Source organism: Oratosquilla oratoria, chromosome 40 (genome assembly GCF_046742065.1).
Source record: "Oratosquilla oratoria isolate Oo_2021 chromosome 40, ASM4674206v1, whole genome shotgun sequence".
Taxonomy (NCBI): domain Eukaryota; kingdom Metazoa; phylum Arthropoda; class Malacostraca; order Stomatopoda; family Squillidae; genus Oratosquilla; species Oratosquilla oratoria.
The window spans coordinates 24377490-24384875 of record NC_134816.1 but is presented as its reverse complement, the minus strand read 5'-3'; the positions used below and the strand labels follow the sequence as shown (position 1 = coordinate 24384875).

General features: G+C 41.6%; 1 protein-coding gene across 4 annotated transcripts in view; it reads right to left on the bottom strand.

Annotated features, from left to right (window-relative positions):
- Window positions 1-7386, bottom strand: part of Alas (5-aminolevulinate synthase) — a 144348-nt gene that overhangs the window by 27782 nt on the left and 109180 nt on the right. The gene's annotated exons all lie outside the window — the stretch shown is intronic.

Below are 7386 nucleotides of genomic sequence, written 5' to 3'. Positions count from 1 at the left end.
AGAGAGAGAGTTGTCCTAAACACACTTTTATCCTAACATCCGCCGAGCGATTTTATTCACCTCTGCATCACTCCTTCCGTGCCGGGGTGGTCCTTTTCTTTTTCAATTACCTGCCGCCAGGGGATTTTATTCACCCCACGTGACACGCCCTTCAGGATCTTCAGGCAATCACGAGGAAGGGCCCTGGGGGGAAGTCTCAAGGGAAGATCAGTTCCGAAGGCCACAACAAAGACATAGACCCGTACCCGGACCTTCAGTATGTGGGTCGAGGACGCTATCCACCGGTGGCACTTCCGAATGCCACTGGAACTCTCCGTGGCGATTCTAAATGCCACAACATTCCTCCTCTTCCTCCTCCTCCTCCTTCTTCTCCTCCAAGGTCTCTTTTTCCAATCAATCGAATGCTGGACTCCTCCCCACCCAAACAGGAGTCCAATTGCCTGCAGTCACGGATGTCCTATCATGCAGGAGAGGAGAGACATGTAGATACAAAGAGAGAGAGAGAGAGAGAGAGAGAGAGAGAGAGAGAGAGAGAGAGAGAGAGAGAGAGAGAGAGAGAGAGAGAGAGAGAGAGAGAGAGACATAAGTGGTTCAAGAGAGGACGGAAGATGGGAGGGAGGAAAAAACATGGAGGAGGGAAGGAGGGAAGGAGGAAGGAAGGGAGATGGCGTACGTAGGCGAAGAGAAGGAGACCGCGTCTTTGATGAAGGTCTCCTGGGAGGGAGATAGAGGATAACACAGACAAATTATATACACAGTGACTACTGTATTTCTCCACAAATCTACGGCGCTTTTATACTAGGGAACAATATCGCTCTGAAGAAGTGTGTGTGTGTGTGTGTGTGTGTGTGTGTGTGTGTGTGTGTGTGTGTGTGTGTGTGTGTGTGTGTGATTCACCATGGTCTTGGATCACGTGTTTGACTCGTAATCGTCAGCTATTTCCCTCCAGTAAGAGAACTCAGAGCTCATATATGACCGATCTATGGGTAATGCTATGACCTTACAAGCACACACACACCCAACTCCCCGCCCACGAGAGTTGGAGTAACGACTCGCAGCGCAGCGATACTTAAATTATTTCAGCCCTGGGCGGGATTCGAACCCGAACCTCCGTGGTGGCAGCCGGGAACTCAACCATGTGTGTGTGTGTGTGTGTGTGTGTGTGTGTGTGTGTGTGTGTGTGTGTGTGTGTGCGCGCGCTCGCCTTTCCTAGACTCCTGCCGTCCAGTATCTGCCTGAGCAGAAACTGATCAAATCTGACCTTCACAACGCCCTGACATAAAGGTCACCCAGACCTTCTTCTTCTCCGTCTTTCGGTAAGTACCGCATGGTACAGGTGAGACTGTGGCAAGGCGGCTCAAGACTTTATATTGGGGTCTCGGTCGACCGTAACGCCGTTCAGAAGAAGGTCCGGGCCTTCAGCAGACCACTGTCGTCATCCGAAAAGTTTCTCATCGGCACAGACAACTTCGGCCGGGAGTGGTCGGGGTGCGGAGAGGAAAGTGGGAAGAGGAGGAGGAGGAAGAGGAGGGGGGAGGAGGAGAAGCGGACATGGAGTTGGAGAACGAAGAGGATGTGGAAGAGGACGAGGAGGAGGACGAAGAGGAGGAGGAGAGGACATGGAGTTGGAGGACGAAGAGGAAGTGGAGAACGAAGAGGAGGAGGAGAGGGCATGGAGTTGGAGGACAAAGAGGAAGTGGAGGAGGACAACGAAATGGAGGAAGACGGAGGTGGAGGAGAAGGAATAGATACAAGAGGGCGAGGTGGACAATGACGAATCAGGAGGAAGAGAGATCAAGAGGAAGAACAAGAGGAAGAGAAGGTGGAGAAGGATAACGGTGTTCATGGATGAAGAAGAGGTGGAAGATGATGCTCAAGAATAAGAGAAAGAGGAGGAAGAGGAGGAGGAGGAGGAGGAGGAGGAAGGATAAAATGAGATCTAAGGTAAGGGTCACCCACAAGGTCACCACAGGCTGGCTGGCCGGCTGGCTGGTCGGTCGGTCCTCCAGCCGCCGTCAGGTAAGTGTGATGGTACAGATAAGTGGGGAGTTCGGAAGGGGGAGTGGGGGGGAAGGTAGGGGGGAAACCCTCCCCCCACGTAAGAAGTAACCTACAACGCCACATTTACCTACTAAAATCTTTATCAAACGCACGGAAAGGGAGATGAGGAGGCATATGATCTTTGTGGTGTTCAAACATAAATCTTGTCTAGTTCCTGAAATCTATGTCTAAGTCCATCTAGAAGGTTTGGTTTAGGTCGTTCGTCTTTCAAGTTTCTCTTCTGGTTCTTAGAACTGCAGCAAGAGGAGACTTTCTTGGATGGACGTTTCGCAATGTATTTCTCCAAAACCACGATTCCCAAGCACTTCTGAGCTAATGGACATATCGCCAAGGAACGCTCTCAGAAATCAAGTACGTGTGATTCACCATGGTCTTGGATCACGTGTTGGACTCGTGATCGGCAGCTATTTCCCTCCCGAAAGAGAGCTCAGAGCTCGTGTGTGTGTGTGTGTGTGTGCGTTGTAGTATACAGGAAAGGGGCAACGCTCGCTGGGTCCCGTCTCCTATTTCTCCAATTTTCTAACATACCTAGACATACCCGTGTGTCTGTGCACCCGTGCCAAGTTCACACCAAAGAGAAAACGATGACGTCACGAGGAACCGTGACGTCATGTATGACGTCGAGAGTGTGTGACGGCCGAAGAGCTCGATTTGCACAGTCATCCTGCATCGGCACGGCATCTTGAGAAAGCGTGATTAGTAGGCAACTTACGCACCATTTACGTTTTCTTCCCAATTTGAAATGATCATTGTTTAAATACTGACAACTTTGGACCAAGTCATTCATCCTACGCTTAATTGTTCACTCATGTTGCGAGTGGATTTTCAGTATTTTTTTTTTCTTTCATTAGTTTCACAAACTACTCTCTCTCCTCTCCCACCCCACACTTTCTCTCTCTATTGCACAATATTTTGCCTCATTGTCCACTTCGATAACCTTTTCTCGACACTTTTCTTCCTATTTAGGCTCGTCTTTACTGTGGTTTGTCATAAAAAAAAAAAAAATTACAGATTTTTTATTATAATTTTCCAAGCGCGCTACTTCGCATGCATAAACAAACTCATAAAATACGTATCATGAGAGAGAGAGAGAGAGGGGGGGGGACAGCAAGAATAGTAAATATGGGAGGTGGCATAGATTTGGAAAAAATGTCTGCTCAAGTAGTGTGAGTGAGTAAGTGAGGAGTGTGAGTGTGAGTGTGAGTGAGTGTGTGTGTGTGTGTGTGTGTGTGTGGATGGATCAAAATGATCACCCTGCAGGACGCCGCAGCTGGGCACCGGGATTTCTTGGAAGCCCCAAGTCTAGTGCTCGAACCCCCACAGCCTTGGGTCGATATCGAGTGACGAGGATTCGTTCTTGGGAGCGGGGTACGTACGTACACACACATACACACACAAGCTGGGGCAGTACGTGTGTAAGGTTACAGCATTACTCAGAGATCGGGCAATATATGAGCTCTCAGCTCTCTCCCGGGAGGGTAGTTGTCGATCACGAGTCCAACACGTGACCCAAGACAATGGTGAATCACGTATCACTACGCTAGTGGAATCCCCGCTGTTTCTGCGGCAAATATCTGGGGAAATGTGTACTCAGCATCCGGTATCTGTATCCGGTAAATGGCGAATGCCCAAGAAGAAGAACAAGATCCATTATGAATACATTTTCTTGTACCATAACAAGGCATATACACAGGTTCCAGATGTAATCGCCATGTATAACACATTATCTTACACCGTTCTACATTCACCCAATTCAGACAACGCTAAAATATCTTTATCGTGTGTGGCTGAGGACGGGTGCATATTATAATATATATATATATATATATATATATATATATATATATATATATATATATATATATATATATATATATCGAAATTTTAATGGAGAGATAATCACTGTCTGTCAGGTTTAACATCATCTGACAAGTCACCTTGTCCTCTTTACCAATTTCTTCCGGGGTCGAGGTAAAGTCGATCTCTCGCCCAGTGTGTGTTTATCACATGAAATAAGTTTCACAGAAACTCTAAACATCTTATCATCTCCGTATTTTTTCCCTTAAATTGAAAGTACACAGATTGGTACAATCTTTCTGCTAGCCGCTTGTGATGTACCTTATCAGAAGCTCTCTCTAAATCTAAGCGCACACAACTTCAAGCAACAGTCTCCCTCTTGTAGCATATCAACCACACTGGCATAAAACCCGAACCAGGTCGATAAACGTGATATTCCTGACACCAAAATGTTAATCTTCCCAAGTTACCTAACCAACTTGCCTTCCACCATCCTCTCACACATTTTAACTATCATGCTGGTCTGGGACACCAGTCTTTAATTCAAGGATTACTGCTTACTCCTACCCACTCCCGCCTCTTTAAGAATTGGTACTACGTTAGCTCTTTTCCAATCCTGTGGCACTATACCTTCTTCTAAAACAATTTGGTTATAAATATTGCTCGTCAGGTGTTCCCTACATTTCATTTATATCTTATACATTTCAAACCCTGTTCCAATCTTTCTGCTAAATTACTTTCCCATAACGAAAACTGGTTTGAAATTTATGTTCATTATTTCACCCTTAATGGATAGATTTTCATACATTTCTCCATCCTATCTTAACTTAGATTACTTGTGTGTGTGTGTGTGTGTGTGTGTGTGTGTGTGTGTGTGTGTGTGTGCGTGTGTGTGTGAATGTTATACGTACACGACCATCAATATGTGGGTCACGGATTTCCTGCTAATTAGTATTGGGGTTGTCCGCTAGGGTATCGGTCTGGTATCGAAAATCAGGTAACACTGGTCAGGTATCGACCGGTGTGCGTGACTGGGAAAGCCAACCGGGGCCAGGTCTATTCTCAACGTAGGCAAGTGCACATGAGTACAAAGACAAACAACGTCGAAACTGGTGATGGCGTGTGACTGATGATGGTGATGACGGGTGATAATATAGTGACGATGGTGATGATGATGATGATGATGATGATGACGATGATGATGACGATGGTGGTGGTGGTAGTGATGATGGTGGTGATAGTGATGATAATGAGGAGGATGACGATGATAGTGATGGTGGTGATAGTTGTGATGATGATAATGACGACGATGGTGGTGATGGTGATGATGATGAGGATGACGACGATGGTGATTATGGTGGTGGTGATTTTGATTATGATAATGACCACGACGATGGTGGCGATGATGATGATGAGGGACAGAACGACAATTAGGCAAAGTCTCGTTTCGTTGTTTCTCTGTATTTAGGTGTTGGTTAACTTAAGTTTGGTCAAGTTAGATTGGTCTAGTCGCTTCATGCCTAAAGGTCGCTTCGTCTGACCGATCCTTACATCCTGACTCCTCAATCTTGCCTGCCTAATTGTCCATGACGCCTATGTTTTGTGCCTTAATGTCCTGTGTCTATATGTCCTGTACCTAAATGTCCTGTACCTAAATGTATTTTGCCTAAATGCCCTGTACCTAAATGTCTTTTGCCTAAATGTCATGTACCTAAATGTCTTTTGCCTAAATGTCCTTTGTCTAAATGTTCTTTGTCTAAACGTGCACCACCCAGTTTTCACTCACCTAAATATCACCAGACCTATTAATAATTCGCCTCAACGTCCTGAGCCTAAATGTCACACTAAGATGCGAGACCCGATTCGCTCGGGGGGGAGCCGGCGCTCCCTGCGCCACTAACTACGCATCAATTCCAAGAACTATATCGGAAGGCCTACAAAACTCTTACGACGGCGAAAAAAAAAAACTTACTAGGGTCGTAAATAGTCGTCGTAAACTTAAGACGTGCAAAAGAGTTTTGCAGAGGCATCAATATTTTACTTTTACTTCTTGGCAGTTGTACACGCAAGCGGAAATGACCTATTAATGGTGATCGTTGATTTTATACACACAGACACACACACATTATATACATATATATACGCGCACACACTATATACACGTATATATATACACGTGTATATACATATACATGTATATATATATGCATGCATATATATCTATATATATATATATATGCATGCATATATATATATATACATATATATATATGCATATATATATATACATATATATATGTATATATATATATATATATACATGTATATATATACATATGTATATATATATATATATACATATATGTATATATATATATACATATATACGTATATATATATATATACATGTATCTAAACATATATATATATATATATGTATATATATATGCATATATATATATGTATATATATATGCATATATATATATATGTATATATATACATATATGTATATATATATATATGTATATATGTATATATATACATATATATATATATATGTATACATATACATACATACATATATATATACATATATATATGTATATATATACATATATATGATATATATATATACATGTATATAAACATACATATAAACATATATATATATATATATATATATTTGTATATCAACATATATGCACATACACACAAACACACTATATTATATAATATATATATATATATATATATATATATATATAATATACATATATATACATATATGCACACACATATATATACTATATATATATATACATACATTATATATATGTATATACAATATATATATATATAATATACATACATGCATACATTCACACATACATATTTATATTTATGTATACATAAATCTACATATACGTACGTATACATATTATATACAAACATATATATATATATATATATATATATATATATATATTATACATGCATTCACACATACATATTTATATTTATGTATACATAAATCTACATATACGTACGTATACATATTATATACAAACATATATATATATATATCCCCAGGACGGCCGAATAAATTCAATTGGTGGCAGTTTGAAAAGAATATAAGAATGAACAACGCCATCTGTGGCCTCTTCCTCTGATTATTACAACTTGACAGTACTCAGAGCCGCCGCCAAGCGTTTTTAATCACACCGAATCAAACCGGCTCAAGAATGGAGATCAAAATAACAATAACAATAAAACAACAATAATAATGCTTTTACTAATAACAATAACAATAATGATAAATCAATAAATACACAAATACGTTAAGAAAATACTGCCGAATCTCAAGGGCACGAATAGAGTCGTTATTGGCTCCTTTCACCACGTCAACATCGCCCTTGTGGCCGCCGTCACACGAGCAGACACGTGAGAAGTTTGTGCTCTTCATTCTCCTCCCTGGAACCTGTACATGATCCACGACGTTTGCAATGTGACTCTCTAAGTACTTTCC